The 22,455-nt window shown below is 46.2% G+C and overlaps 1 protein-coding gene across 3 annotated transcripts in view; it reads right to left on the reverse strand.

The window, feature by feature from the left end:
- Positions 1-22,171, reverse strand: part of GIGYF1 (GRB10 interacting GYF protein 1) — a 1,351,771-nt gene extending 1,329,600 nt beyond the window's left edge. For all 3 annotated transcript variants that reach the window (XM_085637593.1, XM_085637592.1, XM_085637591.1), the window contains exon 1: positions 21,804-22,171. The gene's annotated coding sequence lies outside the window, so the exon portion shown is untranslated. The remainder of the gene's footprint in view (positions 1-21,803) is intronic.
- Between the last annotated feature and the right edge of the window lie 284 nt (positions 22,172-22,455).

The raw sequence follows: 22,455 nt of genomic DNA on the forward strand, positions 1-22,455 counted from the left end.
CATATGCAAATACCCCTCACTAATCGAATAGAGTGTGGTGCTGTGGTCGCAGTTACGAAGTTCGGGTCACTGACGCTCAGGACAGTTACACATGTGGGATCGGTTTGTGTTGAACAGGGTTAGTGGCACCACGTGCTGTTGTCCTTGCATATGGAAGTATGCCGCACTGATGAGGGAGTCTGGTGCTGTGGTCACTGCCATTCAGAACTCAGGACATAGTTACACATGTGGGATCGGCTTCTGTTAAAGAGGGTTAGTGGGACTGTGTGTTGCCGGCCTTGCATATCGAAATATGCCTCACTGATCGAAGGGAGTCTGGTGCTGTGGTCGCTGCCATGGACTTGGGGTCACTGTCATTCAGGACTCAGGACACAGTTACACATGTGGGATCAGCTTGTGTTGGACAGTGTTAATTGGCACCACGTGTCCAAAATTCAAATTGTGAGGTCTGCTGCCCGCAGTGTAGACTACTGAGTGTTCATTTGTACTTGAAAATGAATTTGGTCATTGTACTAAGGCTATAACTGATATAAAAAAATGTTCAAGAAGAAAGGATACTAAAAGGGATATTATGTAGATTTGAGGCCTGTAATAGTTACTTGCCTAGTGGACTTTGTAGTTAATGAATGAAGAAATAATTTTCATTTTGAGCCCTACTGAGTGCAGTGTAGGCGTATGATGAAAAGATGAAATAAGTACAGAATACATTGACGAAGTGTTGTATTTTCTGAGTACAACCTTGTTAGAAATTAGCATTTAAAAATTGGAATTGCGAGCTGTTCTGCGTGTAGTGTAGACTGCTATTCCATGTTAGTTTGCATTTGAAGATTAATTTGGTCATCATAGTAAAGCTATAACTGAGATACATATATATTTTGAAGCGAGGATACTCTAAGGATAATATGTAGGGTGTAGGACTGTGATTGATAGTTGCCTACTCGAGTCTGTAGTTGCATATGGAAATACCCCTCATTGATCAAAGGGAGTGTGCTGCTGTGGTCGCTGCCACAGACTTTGGGTGACTGCTATTCAGGACTCAGGACAGTGTTATACATGTGGGATCGGCTTGTGTTAGAGGGTTAGTGGGACTACGTGTTGCCGGCCTTGCATATCGAAATATGCCTCACTGATCAAAGGGAGTATGTTGCTGTGGTCGCTGCCATGGGCTTGGGGTCACTGCCATTCAGGACTGAGGACAGTTCCACATGTGAGATTGTTCGGCTTGTGTTGAACAGAGTTATTAGCACCATGTGTCGCCGCCGTTGCATATGGAAATATGCCTCACTGATCGAAGGGAGGCTGGTGCTGTGGTTGTCTCACGGAGTTAGGGTCACTACCACTCAGGACACAGTTCCACATGTGGGATCGGCTTGTGTTGAAGACGGTTAGTGGCACCATTTGTCGACGGTCTTCCACAGTGTAGGCCAGAGGTAGCGGTGAGCAAGGGCCCACAGCCACGTGCATACGTTGGTGGCCTCACCGGCCTGCGTAGTGCAGGTTCAGTGGCACCATGTGTCGCCGTCCTTCCATATGGAAATACCCCTCACTGATCGAAGGGAGTCTGGTGCTGTGGTCGCTGCAACTCAGGACTCACTTACACATGTGGGATCGGCTTGTGTTGAACAGGGTTAGTTGGCACCACACGTCACCGGTCTTCCACAGTGTAAGCCGGAGGCAGCGGTCAGCAAAGGCCCACAGGCAGATGACGCTGACTTGAGCTGCACAGATTGGGAGCATGTGGTCTTCTTAACCCATTATACGGTCTTACACAATTTGCGTCGCTACTAATCTTGAATTGTGAACCGTGTAACCCCAGTGTAGGGCGGAGGCAGCGGTCAGGATGGGCGCACAGCTACGTGGCGATGATTTATGGTGCAGTGAGTTAGTAACACCTGAAGCACACAGCGTGTGCGCACAGTGCGATGATGCGTGGCCTGGGCGGCCGCACTGGAAGCAAAGTGTCTTGCGAACTGGACTGCGACATCTGCAAATCACCACTGCATCCGATTTGTGAGCGCTGCTGTCTGCAGTGTACATCGAAGGCAGTAGTCGGTACAGACATAGGTCTGCAGTGCTGTGCCGCTGGGTTCACAGGGGGCCTGTGTCGAGGAGGACCGCGGTTATGGCAGCAGCCACGTGCAAGGGTGAGGGCTGCCGCTGTGACAGAATCGTTGGTCTCCCTCAAGTGAACCACGCTTAGGGCCTGGCGTATTTATTCATACTGCTTCGCTGGAGTGGGGTATGTTAGAGCAGCCCCCTCTGCATTCGGGGGGGGTGGGGGGGGGGGGGGGGGGGGGAAGACACAGCTACATGACCGAGATCTTCCCCACTGCCTGAGGTAACATGTAGTTTAGTGCACGGTGGACGCAACCAAGTATCAACAGTATATCTCCACATGGAGAGGTGTGTGCTTTGCATAGTGAGGTCTGTGCAGCACATCAGCGTTACACTTGGTTTTGTGTGCTTTATTGTTGGAGGGTGACTTGCCTTCTTCATATAGTTGGTTGCCACATCTCCCAACATTCAGCTATTGTGTGGCTGAGGGGCATGGTGTTTTGGGAAGGTCCGTTGTACTGTTTTGCGCTGCCTTGGTGGCGCTGGGTGTTGTGGTCTTGTTGCGTGTCGGACCTGCATGATCAGTAGCTCCATCACGTGTTGGTCTTTAGATGTGGCTGTGAGTTGGGTCCAATTCACGGAGTAGATAGTCGACCTCCTTACACCATTTAAAGATTGATGTTAATTTGTTACTGCTAACTTGGCTTATCGCCTGCTTTTTGGATCGCATTGCAGATTTGGCAGTTCGTTGAAAACATGGGGAAGTGGTGTGTTCATGTTATTTTTCGCACGGGAACGCCTACTTTGCATTTCATTACCGTTAGTTGTGGCTCTCGTTTGTGGCGATTTTGTTGGCGTAAGGTATCGATGGAAGAGTGGTGAGATTTGCAGTTTTCACCAAGTTGAGAACGGGTTGATAATTAAAAAACACAGAAAAAAAAAAAGATAGGTTTAATGAACATTATAATTAGAAATTAGCATTTGAAAAAACCTTTGCAATTCACAGAAAAAAAACATAGGTTTCAGGGATGTTATAGTTAGTTGGACATTTCACTCATAGAAAACCATAGAAATTCCCGTTATAGTTAGTTGAGCTAACTATAACTCGCACCCCGGCAATGTACTGCTGATGTAGTCACATATTACATCATTCATGACATGGTCAGTGAAATCACTGATGACAGCTCAAATGACATCACTGATGACATCATCCAAGTAAAAATCTGATGCACCTTATCAGACCCTAATATAACACTTGATACTCCCACTCTAAAATACAGACAATTTTAAAACCATGAACACACCAATAGCAGTTAGTGCATATCCACTCTAATGTGTAGGTCTACACACATCCATTCATTCACCCATACATAGTCAGCCATCAATAGAGCATTATCATATCCAGTCACATATCTATACAAACACACACACTGCCTCTCATTCATAGAGTTATTCACACACCTAGTCAGTAATGGAAATAATCAATCACACTTTTATTTACTCACCTGTACAGTTATACACATACCACATTACTTATTTAAACATATACTAACACACTTACACTTTAATACAATAACTAATACAAGCACACACTGATCCATACAGGCACTCTCACAATCACTCACTTTCACAGTCATATATATATATATATATATATATATATATATATATATATATATATATACACATATATATATATACACACACACACACACACACACACACACACACACATATATACACACAAAACATATTTACATTTTATAGAAACACACATTCACTGGATGATGTCAGTGATGTCACTGACCATGTCATGAATGATGTAATATGCGACGCCATCAGCAGTGCATTGCGGGGACACGAGTTATAGTTAGCTCAACTAACTACAACAGGGGAATATGGTTGTCTATGAGTGAATTGTCCAACTAACTATAACGTCCCTGAAAACCAATGATTTTTTTCCAGTGAATTTCAAAGGATTTTTTAAATGCTTATTCCTAACTATAACGTCCCTGAAACCAATGTTTTTTTCTGTGAATATATATATTACATATATATATACACACAAAGAAGATTTGCCCCCTCGGAAGAGCCACACGCAGGTAGGTTGTAATCACTGATTAATGAGGAAGCCGCAGCGTAGTAGACAGGATATCATGGACAAAGTTCAAAAGCCTGACCCGTTTCGTGCAGTCTCGCACTTTTTCAAAGGCATTCATGATTAACAACGCTGAGCATTTCAATTTAAAGTCCTGACACCCGCCCTAGTAGGCGTTGACTCTCGCAGAGCCTCCTGGTATCTGTAGTTTGCTTTATTATACTCAAGTGAGTTGCATCCGACGTTGTGCATTTCCTCTTGTTTAAAACCCAAGTGGGTGTGCATGGAGTCTCGTACTCTCCACGCCACACATTATGACTCCCAAAACGACCTCCTGCCCAATATGCTGATCGGCGTCAAACGATGATCAGCATATTGGGCAGGAGATCGTCGAGATGTCATCAGTGATGTCATGAGTGATGTAATATGTGACATCATCAGCAGTGCACTGCGGGCGCGCAAGTTATAGTTAGCTGAACTAACTAGAACGGGGGAATTTCAAAGGTTTTGTACGAGTGAAATGTCCAACTAACTACAACGCCCCTGAAACCTATGGTTTTTTCAGTGAATTTCTAAGGTTTTTTAAATGCTAATTCCCAACTATAACGTGCCTGAAACCTATGGTTTTTTTCAGTGAATTTCAAAGGTTTTTTAAATGCTAATTTGTAACTATAACGTGCCTGAAACCTATGGTTTTTTCAGTTAATTACTAAGATTTTTTTAAATGCTAGTTTCTAACTATGCCTACAGAGGTAGGACATGTGAAGAAAGAAGAAAAAATACACAGAAAGAAAAAGAAATGCAGAAAGAAGCAACAGAAGTCTTCAAAGACAAAGAAAAGTGCAGGACGAAGGAAGACGTGCAGAAAGAACAAACAGCGGAGCCGAAAGAGGCCTTGTAGCAAAATCATCCTGTACCCTCAACTTTTTCAGATGGGTACTGGTGGTAACTGACTAACCAGTCCTAGAGCCAGTGCTATGCTAAGAGACACTTAGAAGACAGTTAAAACACCTACATACACTAGGGAACACTATGCATTGGGGTACCCCTGTGATTATCATGGCCTCCTCTGTAAGACCCTAGTACATAATAGGGCAGGGGGATTAAAACTACCTCTTAAAACGCACCACAGTGCGCGTTTGCACACTGGTGAAGGAAAGGGGTGGTGGCTGAGGTGACGTGCGCAAACACGCCCTGTGGCGCGTTTTAAGTTGGGGAAATAATTTTCATTCAATCCTGAGGGTCCCTGGGGGCCAACTAGCCCACCAGGAACCTCCAGTATGCGCCAGAGAGCTGCGTTGCAGAGAGGTGTTCAGAGGTCATGCCCCTTTTAACAAGACGACGCAAAGCAGCTCCGTGGCGCTTACTGGAGGTACTAATAGACTAATTGGCCCCCAGGGACCCTCAGGATGGAAGAGGAATCAATTCCCCAACTTACAACGCGCCACAGGGCGTGTTTGCACATATGTCACCTCAGGCCCCGCCCCCTCCCTTCACCACTGTGCAAACACGCCCCGTGGTGCATTTTAAGTTGGGGGATTAACTCCCCTTGAATCCTGAGGATCCCTGGGGTGCAACTAGCCCACCATGTACCTCCATTAAGCGCCACAGAGCTGTGTAGCAGAGAGGTGTAAAAAGGGGCGTGGCATCAGAACACCTCTCTGCAACGCAGCTCCCTGGCGCATACTAGAGGTTCCTGGTGGGCTAGTTGGAACCCAGGGACCCCCAGTATTCAAGGGGATTTAGTTCTCCATCTGCAAACGCGCTAGGGGGCTTGTTTGCAGAGTGTTGCAAAGAGGGGGCAGGGCCTCCGGCGCGATGTCGGTCTTTTTAAAAAAAATTAAGGGGGGCTGTGTGTCCCACCTTTTCCTAATATTTTGGCCCTGGGAACCCCATCCCCAAGGGCCTGACCCCTTTTTTATTATTTTTTTTATACAACTTTGGAAGGGGGCCGCGTGGCCCCCCTCCCGATGCCATAGTTGGCCCCAAGGACCCCATCCGCGGGGCCTGGCCATCTTTTTTTATTTAATTTTTGGAGGGGGGCTGCGTAGCCCCCCCCCCTCTCCTTAGGCCATTTATAGCCCCGGGGACCCCAAAAGAAAGGCAGCTTTAACAACAAGCATTTGAAATGCAAAAGGTCGCTCATTTGTGAGAGTTCAAGCATTTAGCATTGTAAATGACAATGGCTTTTTTTGTTTTAAAAACCAAAAAATAAAAGCCATTGTCGTGTACATCGTCAATGGCTCAAACTCACATATGCGAGACCTATTACATTGCAAATGCTTGTTTAAAATTATTTTTAGCAATGGTGTGCAGCAGCCATGCTGCTATAGAGCATGGTACAAACCATTGTCAAAGTTGGTAATGCCCAGCTGTACAGCATGAATTATAAAGCCAATAGTATCAAAGGTGAGACCTATTGGTTTTGCCAATGCTTGCTAGGACCCCTGTGATTCTGAGCTAATCAGTTAATCTCGTGTGTGAAATAGAAAGGAAAAAAAACAGCTGCCTAAAAATCCTTTCGCGCAAAGAAAAATGTTCTCCTTATGCCCATGTGTTAGTGAAAATACATTTGGAAGCCTTCAACACCGTATACCACCACACACTCACCGAAAGACTCCCCTATATCGGCGTCCATGAGAGACGCACACAGATGGATCACCTCCTTCCTCACTGGAAAAACCTAGAAGATCCACATCCCACACTGAACCCAAGGAGATCACTTGTGGCGTCCCCAGGACTCATCCCTCAGCCCCACGCTCTTCAACGCATGTATAATCCCGCTGGCCAAAACAGTAAAATTCCACAGTTTCAGCATAATTTCCACCGCAGACTACACCCAACTCATCAGCTCACTCACAGACAACACCACTAGAACCAACTTTCACAGATGCATGGCAAACGGAGACAGGATGAACAACAACTGCCTGCAGCTGAACACAGACAAGACAGAAGTACTGATCTTTGGCAACAGCAGCAACACATGAAACGACTGATCAGACCTAGGAACCGCACCCACTTCCTCCAACTATGCCAGAAACCTCGGAATCATCACTGAAAAAAGCTCCACAATTAAATCACAGATCAAATCCGTCTCTTCCGACTGCTTCCTTACTTTGCGCATGCTACGCAAGATCTTCAAGTGGCTACCCCTACATATGAGACGCACTGTAACAAGTCCTCATTCACAGCCAACTGGACTAAGGCAATGCCCTCTACGTAGGAATCTATGCACACCTTCTAAAGAGACTTCAGACCATACAGAACACCACAGCCAGACACATCCTTGGCCTTCCCCGACGAACCCACATCAAACCCCCCCCTCAGCAAACTCCACTGGCTTCCTGTACAGTAGAGATGCCAATTCAAGCTGCTGACCCACAAACACACTGATCTACACAACCAAGGTCCTGCCTACATTAACCACTGCCTGAACTTCCACCAACAGTCGAGAAGACTATGCTCCGCCTCCCTTCACTTGCCCATACTCCCAGTTTCTACAGAAGTGGAGACCTCTCCATCTCCCACATTGCAGGAAAAACCTGGAACAGCCTCCCCACGCACCTCCGGACCATCCCTTCACTTCCGGAAATCCAAATGGGCCACAAGACCGGACCGTTCAAATAAGCCTCCTGTACCTGCAAGCGCCTGGATCTCCGATTAGGTATTAGCTACGCTTTATAAACCCCGATTGGTTGAGAACATCTGTTGTCGCAATAAATATCCATTTCAAACAGTGGTAGAAATGTATTAGGAAAAGTATGGGAACTGATGTTGTGCACAATGGCGGTGGGGTGAATGTGTGGGGGCAGGGTCAAAATCGTGGCTAAATTAAAATATTCTCCAACTTCTTTTGGTCTTTCACCTTCAAGTAACAACATATAAAATAATGCACTGCCCAGATGAAAAATAAAGTTAATTTAAGTTAATTGGTGGAAATTGCACCATCTTACTTTAATAGGTCTGTTTGTAACCAGAGAGACTCCCAATTGAATTCTGGTTGGAGCAGAGGAGAATAGTGACTTGTGTATGTTTAGTGCTAAGAGATCTCAGTCTGACAAGGAGCAATGTGACTATATAATTCATTATTTTAAACTTGAATTACCACAGTATAAAATAGAATGCTACAAAACGTGTAAAATAAAAAAAAGTGCTTCCAAAATATATATTTTAGTAATACCCAGACTGTACATAGTGCAGATGTATTTTATTTTTTTATAATGGCCCTTTAAAAGCACACTTCACAGCTCAGTGAGTAACCCCCTTGCAATACCAGTCAAAAAGAATACATGTGTCAACCGGAAGCTTTAAGTGATTCCATCAATTAAAGCCAATACAGGCTTCCGAGCAGCCTTCACATTTGCAGATTTACCTGTTGCGCAAATTTACGTCTTTCACGCAAGCAAGCACCATGGCATGAAGGCCTGTTTAGTTGTTTGCCTCTCTCTCCGTTTCACAGCAGAGGAGACTCCCTGCCTTTCATTGCAGCTGAAGCATTTCACTCACAGAATTAACCATCCTGGGCGGTTATCTTTTTACAAGTACAAGGAACTGTTTTTCATGAATTAAACAAAAGAATAGGCACGTTGTGCCCCTCCGATCCCACTCACTTTGACCACTGATTTCAAAAGGTGAAAATGGCTTCTTTGAATTGTGTGGCATAGTAAAGCGTAGACACAAATTGATAAGAGGTTCAACAAGAACGACAGGGAAGAAAAATGTCAAATAGTACCTCAATCGCAGCACAAGCAGCGGAGGACAGCAGTCAAGCTGAAGCAGTCAGTATGTGGCCCATGCTCTAGCCAAAAGAGGAAGTGAAGCCAGCACCCGCTGGCCAATTTAAAGGCAGTAAGTAAGAGAAACAATGAAGCAAATGAAGGTTAACCTTTAGGTGAGCTGCAAGCCCCTTGTTGTATCTAATGTGTCTTGCAAGAAAGAGCGCACGAGTTGTCGCAGGCGAGACCTAAAAAGGAGGATCAGGGAAATCAAATTGTCACCTAGGCTCACAAAAACAAACAGGGAAGCTGGGTCGTGTTGTCTAGTTGTGTATTTCAGCCACTAGCTGGATATCTTGTTATCCTGTTTCACATCAATGATGAATGAGCTGTCATTCTTGGCGCTTGAGGTGTGTGTGTGTGTGTGGCAGACAAGCCACATGAAAACTTGTCTCGAGGACGCAAGAGGACCTCAAGCTGAGCCAGAGTCTGGCTTGAGCTTTCAGCTGAGAGAGATTGAGATTTTATTTATATATATATATATATATATATATACATACACACACACACATATATATATATATATATATACATATACATATACACACACATATATACACACAATGATCCCAGTTCTAGCTAGTATGCCCGTTTTTTGTTTCTCCTAGTATGCCTCTCTTTAAAAATCACATCTAGCAGTGCCCCTGGCAGTCATCAGGCACTCATCCAGCGCATCTCGTATAATAGAGCAAATGTAAAGTTTAGTTCCGACTATTAACTAGGCTAACTTGGACTTAGAAAAGGAAAGCCGTGAGGGGAACAGCTGCTTGGCACATAATAAGACGCCGTGAGCGGAACCGCAGATTCATCACTCCACGCACTGTGAGGGGAACGGCTGAATCTTCACTCCACGCGCCATGAGGAGGGGGGGGCGGGGGGAAGACGGCTGAATCTTCACCCAATGCACCGTGAGGGGAACGGCTGAATCTTCACTTCACGCGCCGTGAGGGGGGAACTACATCGCCCAGCAGCTTGGACGCCGCCCTGACACTGCACTCGCGCCCGGAGGCACTACAAAAGCACCGAGCGCCTCCCGCAGCACAGTACGTGCAGGCCTGTCCTTGCCCGTCATTACCAGGAAGAGGCAGGGCAGGCCCACCCCTCTTACTTTCAAGGGCCTGGTCCTCGTGTTTTACCAGAGACGGCAGAAAGGTACTGTGAAACATCCTTTGTAATAGCCCATGCACCTGCAGCGAACTTTCCCCCCCCCCCCCCCCCCATGTAGATATTTGGAACTGGTTTTCTTTTTTAGCCAAGCTAACAGGATATATTAATAATAATTTTTTTATTCCGGCGCTTGATGACTGGACCCTATTGGACTTATTTTACAGTTAATATTGGGTCACTACATAACGTACCTTACCAATAGTAATTTGCATACATCTCCATTTCAGCTGACAAAACATTACGCACGTCGTACTCTTGTCCTTTGGGGACAGTTTCTGCTAGTCTTCAGCACTTTGCACTTTATGGACCGTGCTAATATGCCCTTTCACTGTTAAAACCTACCATCAGGTCGCACTTTTGACCTTTGAGGCCAAGGTTTCGTTAAGCTCTTGACCAGCTTCGAACCCCAGTAGTTCGGTAATCAGTGGACCAACCAGACCTTTGAGTCTGTCTTTGCCCGGTACCACTTGCACGATAGCCTCTCTTTTTGCTTTGGAGATGGGGAAGCGTGGTCGTGTACCCCCCAAAAAAAAAAAAAAACTCTTCGGTGCTATTACCGGCCCAACTCCCCCAAACTTCAATTGATAGGATGCTACAGCGAGCTATCGGGGTAGTCTCGCCAGAAATTGAGCTTACTGAGAGGAGACTATCCTTAACCCCAGAACTCTTCCCTCAACCCCTAGGGCCACCTATCTCTGTACAATCTAGTCCAGGCTCTATTCTCAGTCTAACAAAATCCCTACCTGGACAAAGCGAGATTATGTCATCGTCCATGCATTCCTCCCCAGTAAAACCGAGAACCCGCAAAAGGTAGAACTAACACCACCCTGCCCAAAGCCATGAGGCGAAAAACAGGAAATGGGACAGGAACAAACAAAAAGCCTAGTCCAGAACCCTGCTCCAGGGAAGGCTAACTAGTAAGACCGGGAGGAGAGATCCTTACAAAAATCCTGACTGCCCTGCTTGGGTGAGGAATCTGATTGGGGAACTAGAGGTACAGATGAGGGCTATTGTTAAGGAAGAGCTAGCGCTTCACCTCAGGAGCAAATCTAGCAGCCAGATGCCCGTTCTGTGTGTACCTGGCAACCCTTTGGCCAATATCTTGCCAACCCTAGTAGAGAAGAAAGATGGAAGTGCCCAGACGGACAAAATATGGCAACCTCCTTCACCCATCATGAGCACTGCCAAGATGGGGACTCCTAGAGTTGCCCAAGTGGGCAACGAGCACTCCCCTGGCAAGGAACCTGGCATACACCAGGCTCCAATTAGGAGGGAGACTCCCAGCCTCAGGGGCTCCAGCATGCAGAGAGCGAGCCTCCATTTGGACCAGAGGACAGATAGGGAAGAGCCCAACCTAGCAGAGAAGAGCCCAACCTAGCAGACAATGTGCACGTAGGCCCAGCCCCCCTGCTCGTTCCAACTATTGACCTACCTCCAGCCTCTCTTCCTTACGTTATAGTTCTAACAGGGGTACCTTAACTAAAAACTGGCCAGCTAGAAACATCTGGAATTGAGAAATAAGTGCCTTTATTGGCTCACTAGGTAGATAATTTGCCTACGAAAGGGCGGGTGAGATTCTATTAGCGCAGAGAGTGGGATGGGTCGGCAAGAACCCTAAGTCAACCAAAGGAGACTGCATAGTAGTCAACTTTAGGAATCCTCGGACAGTCCGAATCTTGGCTGACCAGTCCCCCAGCCCCCGTGTACCGCCCACAGGGATCCAACTACACACCTTGGCCCTTTTTTACTGTTGTAACCCCCCTCCCCCCCCCCACCAATGGACCCCTCACACTAGAGCCCCATCACACTGGCTACAACCCCACTTTACCTTTGGTCAATCGTCCCGAACACAGTACAACGATCCAGTAGCAAATAGATGTGGGGCACTTGAGGCGGTAGATTGACTTTTAATTCCATCTTATTTCTCTACTACCCAGGAATTGGAGGGGGGGGGGGGGGGGGGGGTCAATAGAGAGCCCAATCTAAAATTCATAGGGCCGCACTCTCCAAACATCACTGGAGAGACCCTAGTAGCCTTTGGCGAACCGCTTCATAAATCCCACCCGGGACCCTAAGGCTCAGTAGATGCTAACAGAGGTATTAAACAACCAAGCCTCCTTTACTCCAGAACAGACAACGGTAACCCAGGATGGGAATAGATCCTTACCAGAAATGGGAGCATCAGACCTCGAGCATGAGCCAAACATGACAAAAACCATGATCTCCTCTGACACTAGCGAGAGTGATGCCAACTCGAACCGGGATCTCCAGTTGAGGGTGCCGTCATGGAACACTGCTGGTCTCAAAAACAAACTTCAAAACCCTGATTGGCTACAGTTTGTACAAAAGCATGATGTATGTATGTTCCAGGAGAGCTGGGCCAGAGAAGACACTGTCATGAGGGGCTTTGTAACTTTTAATGTGCTAGCAACCATAAGGGGCAGAGGAAGACCATCGGGTGGGTAAGCACATGGGTTGCCACACATCTGGATTGTTCTGTTTAACAGCTGAACACCTCTTCTGATGACCTCCTGTGTACCCTCCTTACTTTTAATGCTGGGACTAAAATTGCATTTATCAACCTTTATTCCCGCCCGGTGTCCCTTGCCCATGAATCCCAGGCCATAGATATGCTTACTACATTCCTTGAGCTAGTTCCTCTGAACACTAGGTTGGTGATAGGTGGTGATTTCAACTGTCAGTTTGAACCCTTAGCCCTCTCCACCGATCCGTTGCTCAACGCTGAGGATTCCCTCTGGCTGATCCCTGAACCGCTGATCCCTCCGGTGAGAGCTTGGACCCCCCCCTGGTATTACAGATTAATGCAGTCACATTAACCCATGCATTAAGTGCATGTAACGGTCGTACCAAGTCAGACCAACCCAGAAAACCCACCTTTAACAGACCGGGGTAAACATCTTTATTGGACTACATTTTGGTGGAAACAAGCATATGGCAATAGGGTGTCGATTTCGCTGTCTGGCCAAGACATGACAGCGACCATAACGCTCTGGTACTTGTTCTCAAGCTCCCGGAACCTTATAGCCCCCTAAGCACTGGCAACCTCCCTAGTACCAATCTACTTTGAGATAATAGGAGACGCATTAGGTGAGAAACCTTGAAGCAGTCATCAGCCTAGATCCCCGCCCTGTACTCCTTAATTATTCCACCTTTACTGACAAATGGAGAAGATTGCACAGAACCCCAACTCCAAAGGCACTATTGCTCAACTATCAGCTATCCATACAGATCTGACCACCAGTTTCACTAATATCTTTAATCCCTTGAAACACTCCAAAGCCAAGAGGGCCCCTAAAACCACCTGGTTTAATAAATTCTGCCGAATGGCACAGGGTGCTCTCATTGATGCCATAAAACTAAAAGACAGATCTCTGATAAAAATCAGGAGGGCCCTATATGGTGACATTTTAAAGTCAGCTAAAATGGAGTGGGAGTCTGAAAGATGGAATGCAATAAAACAGTCACTCATCAATAGAGATATGAGGGCGTTCTGGACCTTGGTTCACACAGGCAGTACTATAGAGAGCTCACCTATTGAACCGAATATTGCAGCTGATGTCTGGAAATACCATTTCCAATCGTTGTACTCCACCCAGGACATAGTAGAGCCCACAGGGGGTACCTTGCAATTCATTGTGGGGAACCCCCCTGAAGAGATGGTGGATTCACCCTGACTTGAGTCCTTAATGCAATCGGGAAGCTCTCCCTGGGAAAGGCCCCTGGACTAGATAAGATACCCAGGGACATATTTCAGGAGCAGCCCAACATCTGGGGCCCATATGTATGTGTAATATTTAATGCCATCTTAAATGGCATGGAAATTTCGGATACCTGGTATGGGGCAGATATTTTTCCAGTATATAAGAAGGGATCTCCCCTCCTGCCCACCAACTACAGGCCAATCAGCCTGATTGACATAACTCAGAAGCTGTTTGCCAGGATTATTCTGGAGCACCTCCAGTCCTGGGTGGATGAGAGTGAGATCCAGAGTCCGTACCAGGCCGGTTTCCGTAAAAATATGTCTACCATCGACCAAATCTTTAGGCTCCAATTATTATATTGGAAAACGGTGACAATAGAAGGCGGGAGCCTCTATTTGATCTTTGAGGTTAAATCAGCTTTTGATTTGGTGCTCAGTTAGAGACTCTGGGCAGTTTTAGAGCAACTGGGCATTCCGCCCTACTTGCTCTCTTTAAGAGATTGCACACTGGAAATTTTGCAAAGGTGAGATTCGGCAATCGAAGAATTGACTTCACGATTCCCTGTGAACAATTCCCTGTGAACAGGGGTGTAAGGCAGGGGTGTGTTTTGGCCCCCACCCTGATTTGTCTCTCTATTAGTGCCCTACTGGGCCAACTAAGCCAGCTAGACAACATTGATGCCCCTGAGCTCACCTATGGCAAGGTTCCAGCAATGATGTTTGCGGACATCTTGTTACTATCTAAATCACCAACGGGCATCCAAAGGACCCTTGACAGCTTTTCTCTATTTTTCAAGAATAGGGGCCTAGAGATCAACACACTAAAAACCAAGTATATGGTATTTAATCCTAGTAAAACATCTCGCCCTAATCCTACTCTGAATGGTATCCAGCTAGAGAGGGTAGCGGTCTTCGATTATTTGGGTGTGACACTAACAGAAACCTTTGGGTGGCGCCCCCAGCAAGAAAAGGCAGGCCTAAGGCTAGCACAGATGGCAGGGTGTTTAGCTAAGCTTTACAGGAACTCCACGTCTAGGCAACCTGGTCCACTGTCCGAGATATACAAAGTCCAAACCAGGAGTGCTGTAATCTATGGGGTAGAACTCTGGGGACACCTCCCTGTAGGTAGAATGGTCAAAACCGAGAACAAGTTTATGAGGCAGCTCTTGGGCCTACCGGAGAGCAACCCCCTACTTATGGATCTTGGAATAAGACCCACAGAGAAGGAGATTGGATTGCGTCCCCACACCTTCTGGCGCAGGCTATGGGAGACGCGCCCCCCCCCCCCCGAGCTAATAGCCTAACAGTCAGAACTCAAAGCGATCATGGGGCTCCCAGGGGTGGGTAAGCTACCCTGGTTCATACACATAAGAGATCTGTGCTGCAGATTAGGTCGTCCGAATCTATGGGCCAAACCAGAGGAGGAGTCCCCGATAACCTCACGGCTCGAACTAGTTAAAACCTACAAACAGTGGAGATTGACTGAAACCCAAGGGAGTACAAATGTAGGCTGTTTAACCTTAGACTTTAATTTTAAAGACCAGTATTCATTTGAGCACTTCCTTGATGATGTACAACCGTTCATGGCAAGGAAACTTTATGTCCAATTTAGATTGGGGTGCTTGCCGGTCCACGCATTCACAAAGAACTGGTAAAAAGCTTCCCCCGTTAGCGGTCCTGCAGTAGCCAAGAAAAGACTCCTATCCACGTGTTCTTCTGTCCAGAATACGATATACCCAGGAGGCACTGGCTTTTACCAATTTGCAGGAATCTGGGATTCAGAGAGTCACGTGAGGCCTTTAGAGTCTTGAGAACCGACACCCACCGTCCGATAGTCTTTGCTGTTTCCCGGTTTCTTAACTCTGTGGCACAGACGTTGCAAGCTTTTAATTGCCCCCTGTATATGATAATCGTTCTTCTGCCATTTCCTATTGTTTGATCTCATTATGAAAGCTAATCAAATGTTTAATTTGTTTCTAAAAGAAAATTAATATACTTCGTAACTTACGAATTGTGTCCAAATTATCGTTTATGGTTCTATTTTGTAATGTCCATTGATGTTTTACAGTCTAATTTTAGTATTCTATGTACTGCTTTCATGGTCTTTTAGATCGAAATAAAGCTTGGAAATGGAATAACTGCTGGCCTAAATTAATGGCATGGCCAAGAAAACATACAGAGGAAAAGCATTTGAAAGGAGCTGGTTGGCAATGGCAAACAGTGGATACACACCCACCAAAGACGTCGATCGTTCATCCAGACAGAATGCCCCCTTTGAGGAGGACTGGTAAATAACCAAGACAAGAGTTATAACCTTGGAGTGCAGTACCAAATGGACGCAGCATGCCACGCAGGATGCAAGAGTTAAAAGTGTAGTGCTTGCACTTATTTGCCCCGACTGAACGTCCGAAAACCGCCGCTCTTAAATGAAGAGCAAACGTTTGGAGCCTCAACTCCCTCTATAAGCTGCGATAGAAACAATTGGGCACTGTAGATGAAAAGCATCAGAAAGGCTGTAACGGCAATTAAAACTTTAAGGAAGTCCGACAGAGGAGTAGGCCTGCCCCTTCACATGCCGAGGATCACAATTTGAGAGCCTGACACGCTTCGCTGGGGAGCAGCCAGTTGGCAAAGAAACGTTGGAAAACCCGCAAAGACCCATCCATGCTGAGACAGCGAAGCGTTTATCGATCCCATCCAAACACCAGGAGTTACTAATTAACCGTTCACTTCTTCGGGAGCAGAAACTGGCAAAAAACATTCCATGAAAACATGCAAACTACTGCTCAGACGCCAGGGAGCTTCAGGCTTAGCATTACAAACGTGAAGAAATGTATGTTTCCCAAGTAAGAACCAATAGATATGGCACTACCATGGACTGTAAGCAACCGATATGCACGAACAAGCACAACTTCCTCATGATAGATCTGAAATAACTGCTCAAATGCTCCAAACGCTGCGGTCAGCCAACCAAACAATTTATAACTAACACACTCGGGGCAGATTTACAAGCCCTCTGCGCCACCAGCACATCACTTTTTGTGACGTACTGGAGGCGCATTTCACTTCTCCATATTTACAAGGAGAGAAAAAGCCACCCTCGTGACTTTTCCTCTCCTTGTAAATATGGCCACTTCACACGCAGCACTTTGGTTGGAAGGGGTGTTCCATGGGTGATGCTGTGGGTGTTCCCACGCAACACCCATGGAAGGAGACATTTCCAGATTTACGAGTAATCGTAAATCTGGAAATGCGTGTCAATGGTACGCCTCCAGCGAGGCACAACGAGGAGAAATGTTTTCATTTCTCCTCGTTTTTCCCCCCTTTTAAAGCGTGCTGCATTCTACAGCACGCATTGTAAGAGGAAAACGCCTGTAGTGATTGTTTTTATGCAGGAAGGCCCTTTCTGCACAAAAACAAACTTCCCATAGCGCAGGCATCCTTGCACCATGGTGCAAGGGTGCCGGCGCATGGCTGCAGTTTGTGCGCCAGCGCAGGGGGGAGAGCACTGGAATGCGACACATTATTGTAAATACATTGCATTCCTGTGTTTAGGAAGTGCCGCAGAGTGGCGCAGCCAAAGTGCTTGCGTTACCACGCTGCGGCACTTCCTTGTAGATCTGCCCCTCGGTTCTTACGTTTACCTACCTTAAAAGTTGACGAGCTTCGGTAAGTACAGAAGCAATAGAACCGTATGAAGACAAGCATGTCTTTCTAGCCATACTACACAGCATCGTGGCTGTAAAGCATGGCTAAAGATTAGGGAGGAAAGCGCTAAGAATGCAGCAAGCACTGGCGTCGCGACACTGCATCTTTTCGGCTGTGACAGACAAGCAAGTAAAGGGGGGGTAACGGGCAAACGACGACGATGAGTTTGAGGAATTAGCACAACAGTCAAGGGGGAGTCGGAGAGGGCAGAAGCACAGAGAAAGGGTGGGAGAGAGAATAAACAGCACCTCAATCACAGCACGAACAGTGGACAAACACTAATGGAGAGGAACCGATCTGTGCTTTGCTCATGCTCCACAGAAAAAAAAGGAAGTGACACCCAGCACACACTGGCTAATTAGGAAGCAGCAAAGAGTGGCAATGAATCCAACAAATAGTAAGCAATGGGTGGGTTCCAAGCCCTTTATTGTAAACAATAAACTCAGTGACAGTGCATGCTCTGCCAATAAGAAAGACCTTAAATAAAAAAAAAAATTAAAAGTTCCCTCCCCCAATGGTAATCAGCCTTTACCAGGAAAGTAAATACAACAGTAAAATTAAATTTAGGGTTATGCAGTGGGTAGTGGTAAAAGGAGATATTGGTAATTTGGAGGGGTGAGCAGTCGTAAAGGAAGCTTACCACAAAAAACGTTTCACTTACCTTAAAGATACTTACCACGCATGGTAAAGGCTACATTGTAAAGACATGCATGGTAACTAATGTCAATACAACCCCCTCATCACGCAAATGATATGGGGAATAAAATAATCGTCCAATCCACAACCAGGCGTCTAACACACAGACTGCAAACGGCACTGTCTTCTCAAATAAGTATTGCAAAGTCAGTATAGGTCTGTTAGCTGCTGACCTATTGACTTCTCCAATGCTCATTTTGTATGTGAATTGAGATTTGCAAGAAGGCGCATATTGCGTGAACGCACATATATACATACGCACAGGATTTTATAGCAAAGCATACTTTGCACCATAAGACATGGAACTGGATACTTTTACTGTGCATAAGTGCACATTCAAGAATGGAATGTCAGTATCAGTTATGATAATGACTTAAGTAGACTAAGTACTCCATCTTGTAGTGGGCGAAAGCAAAATATGAATAACTACAGCAGACCAATGGACGAAGAGGGCTTACTAAAAAAAACAGTAGTATCCATGTTTACGCCAGACCTAAATGAACATATTGGTGAAAGTAGGTTTATCACAGGAGGTACACAGGTGAGTAGCACACAGCACATCCTTGAAAAAGGGTAGTTGTACTATGAACAACTACCACAGAATGAGCAAAAAGCAGCTTGATCCATAAGAGCAAAGTTCCAGAAAGACTGGACTGCAAAATAAGTACAACAGTCATGCATCGCGCAAGCGACTTCTACAGTGCAGGCATACCACAAACAGCATAAAATAAAGTTAGTTAACTATCATAAGCTGGTCAGAAAATACAAAAGCCGTACCAAGTGCGACAAAATACAAACTTCAGAAGTACAGAGTACAATTTTATTGCACAACACATGCAAGTCACCGGCCTTGACAGCAACTCACAACTGGATGAGCAGTACAGAAAGCACAATGGCCAGCAGTCCTGGGAGTAACTTTATCATACAGCACACAAGGTTCAACAAAATAACTTTATTACAGAGTACAGAGGACGTTTTAGCATAAGTTAAACAGTGCCACTTTATTAAAAGCAGAGGCTTGAGGAATAGAGTGCAGCTTTAGGGCAGACTATTTACAGATAACAGAGACAGGCAGTCACGTGTGCAGCTTAATCACATACTACACACTGCAGCCCTATTAAAAGCGCAGAGGCCAGCCATGCAGTGTGCAGCTTCATCAGTCCTGAGCTGGCATCACGTCCACCTAATGAGGAAACCCCTCTGTTGTGGCTGGAAGGCAGGATCAAAACACAAACGTCTGAAGTGGTTGAGGTCGGAGGTAAGTTCTTCTAGATACAGCATCAGTCTGACAAATTCCCAGTAAGGGCTCTCTTCTCCCAGCACATAAACACTAACATTTCATGCATCAGCACATTCTCACAAGCATCAGTACTCCCCAGCATGCCCGTGCACAGACATCACTACATCACCTTTCCTTACCGACAGCCTCCTCCACCACATCAGCACTACCAAATCCATTATGTAAAGTTACTCCATAGATCAGCGTCAGTCCAGAAGGTAGGATGACACTGCCAGAAGGTAGGATGACACTGCCAATTGTACAACTACGACATTCAAATCGTGGTTCTTTTAAGCGCCATTGCTTTAGCAAATAAGCAAGCCCTTTGTCAATGGGCGGCTCCAGTGAATGCCTTAACTCCACTTCTCCTGCCTGGAGCACTTGACAACCGTACACAAACTTTATATTCGTCACACTATTAAAGAGGGGGGGGGGGGGGGGGAGGGGAATGTCAGCCATTTAGGAGAACGGAAAAAAAGTCGGGCATGGTGTCAATCCACATGAAACCACGTGCAGATAGAGGTTAATTAAAAGACCCCTAAACCGTAATAAGCTTAAAAAAAGTGTTACGCGCCGATGAACTAGTGCCTCGTTGGTTATTAATTAACTTAGATTCATACATTGATCAATTAAAACTACTAGCTTTTATTCAAATAAGACCACATTAACTAGTTCTTCTACTCTCGCCCACAAAAGGGAAGATGCATTCCGATTGGCATGCGTGCGACCAGACAAACTACACTTGTGTCATGCAAGCCAATGTAATTCCAACATCAAAAGCGAGGAGGTACCTGTTCTAGTTTACTTGTGGATTCCACAAAAACGCATACAATTTTACAAATAAGGGGTCTGGACATAGAAAGGCAGTCAAATCACGAAATCAATCACCCTCTATCCCGGTCCTGCGAAGTATGGCCACTGGGAAACAAAAATGTAGAGCACTAGTTCCCAAACAGGTGTGTCAAGAGAATAAAACCGTGTCTATTAATACCAGAGTACTGCCATAACTCTCAACCTGTCAGTGGAGCCGTCGGCCCTCAGACACTGCAATGCAACTCTAGCTTTTAATTGAAAACTTGAAATCTATAAGTAAAACGGCTCGCTTTTTGTCTTTCAAAAAAAAAAAAAAGCTAGTTTAACAATACTCTATACTGGCAATGAGATGTCAAACTACTAAGTACACTGAAACCCACATCAAATTGGGAAGAAGCTGATCCGGTCTCCACCGAGCGCTGCAATCACAGATGGGAATCCTAACAGAGCAAATTTTTCGATTCTTCCTTCGGAGGTCGCCAAAATAAGTACTATTACCTGTGCCAACAATAAGTGCAATGAGACATACGGTATGTGGAGTCCGGTATAAAAACCACGTATTATTTGTAGAGTTCTGGGGCGCCTTGGCTTAATTTCCTAAAAAAAAAAAAAAGTCGGAATGTGCAATATTATAACTAACGTCTTCAACTTTCCAACGCTCGAATGTCAGTCATAGAAAAGTCGCAATCGCTTCAACTTTTGACTGAAAGAAAAAAAAAACAGACAACTTCGTGTTTATGTCTACAAGTAAAGGACCACGTGGCTGCTATGCTTTTCACCACTGGTCAACAAAAACTTGTCAAAATGCAAGTAAACATTGGCGGCAACGCAGCCTTTGCGGGAATGTACATCACACCAAGAAAGAAAAAACCTCAACCGATCAAATATAAAGCGCCGACAAATCACGCCCCCCCAATCTCTTCAGACGTTGGTAAAACTATGTTCTTTATATTACACAACAACTAAGCATTCGGCCTGAATGTAAAAAGATGCAGTGTTTATTATAGAAATGCATATCTTTACAGCGAGGCCCCTGTTGAAACTCTGTTATTGCATTAAGTACTACTAAAAAATACTTCATGCACGTTATGAAACCCTTTTCTCACTGTATGGGGAAAAGTTCGCGTCCCACACAGCAATGCACATATCACTACAACTTAGAAACATAAAAGGGAACAACACCCAATGCCATCCCCCAAGAAGCTAGGGAGGTTTCCAGACCGCTCAACATTCATAAACAGTGACACTACCGCGATGGGACAACTTGCACTTTCCAAGGAAATACACTTGAATGGACATACATTTTGCGGATGATAGAGGACCGTTTTTGAATAAAAATGGGAATGTGCTGTCTAAATGAGAGGTCTGGGTGACAGACTAGCTTGACAGGACAGTCTCCTCCATTCCATTTTCAGAAGTGCCCCCCCCCATTTCGCCACAGGGCCTCAGTCATCGCTCCCACACCCCCTGGCCATCATCACGCCCACTCACCTGCAGCGGGCAGGCCGCTCTGTCCCAGCTGACAGTTGTGGTTTTGAGGAGACGGGCTCCTGCGGCTTTCTGGAGGGGGCGGCTCTCGCCACAGGGAAGGGGTCGGCGAGGGGGGGCGCGGCCTCCTCCTCGGTATCGCGCCGCCCTTAGGCCCGGGGCTGTTAAATGGCGGGCCGCTACCCGGAAGGGCACGTTGTCCCTCTGCCCTGCGATCCGCTGCTGGGCGCCCGGGGTTCCCCGCCGCTATCACTCTATGTGCCACTCCTCCTCGGCTCCGCGGTTGCTGTCTCCTCTTGCTCTCCTCCTCCCTTCTGTTTTCGTGTTTGTACAAGATGGCCGCCCTCGCCCGTCTCGTCACGTGACTTAGTGCGATAGGGGAGGGGTGCGAGGAGGAAGAGGTGAACGGCAAGCCAAGAGAGCGTGCAGGCGCTCGAAACGTCAAGAGGCGCATGCGCACAAGTGTTGCGTCGCGGCAGGAGCCACTTGTGCGTCAGGCAAAACGTCCTAGCTTTCGGTTCAATTATTTGAAAGGAGTGCGGGCGGGCGAGGGGGGACAACGTTTCAGGAAGGGGGCGGGGCGCGAAGGCGTGTCGCTTTTACTAGTTGCTTTCTAGCTTTAGCGGGCTCATCGCCGAGACGATTTGGCTAGTGA

Source organism: Triturus cristatus, chromosome 12 (genome assembly GCF_964204655.1).
Source record: "Triturus cristatus chromosome 12, aTriCri1.1, whole genome shotgun sequence".
Taxonomy (NCBI): Eukaryota; Metazoa; Chordata; class Amphibia; order Caudata; family Salamandridae; genus Triturus; species Triturus cristatus.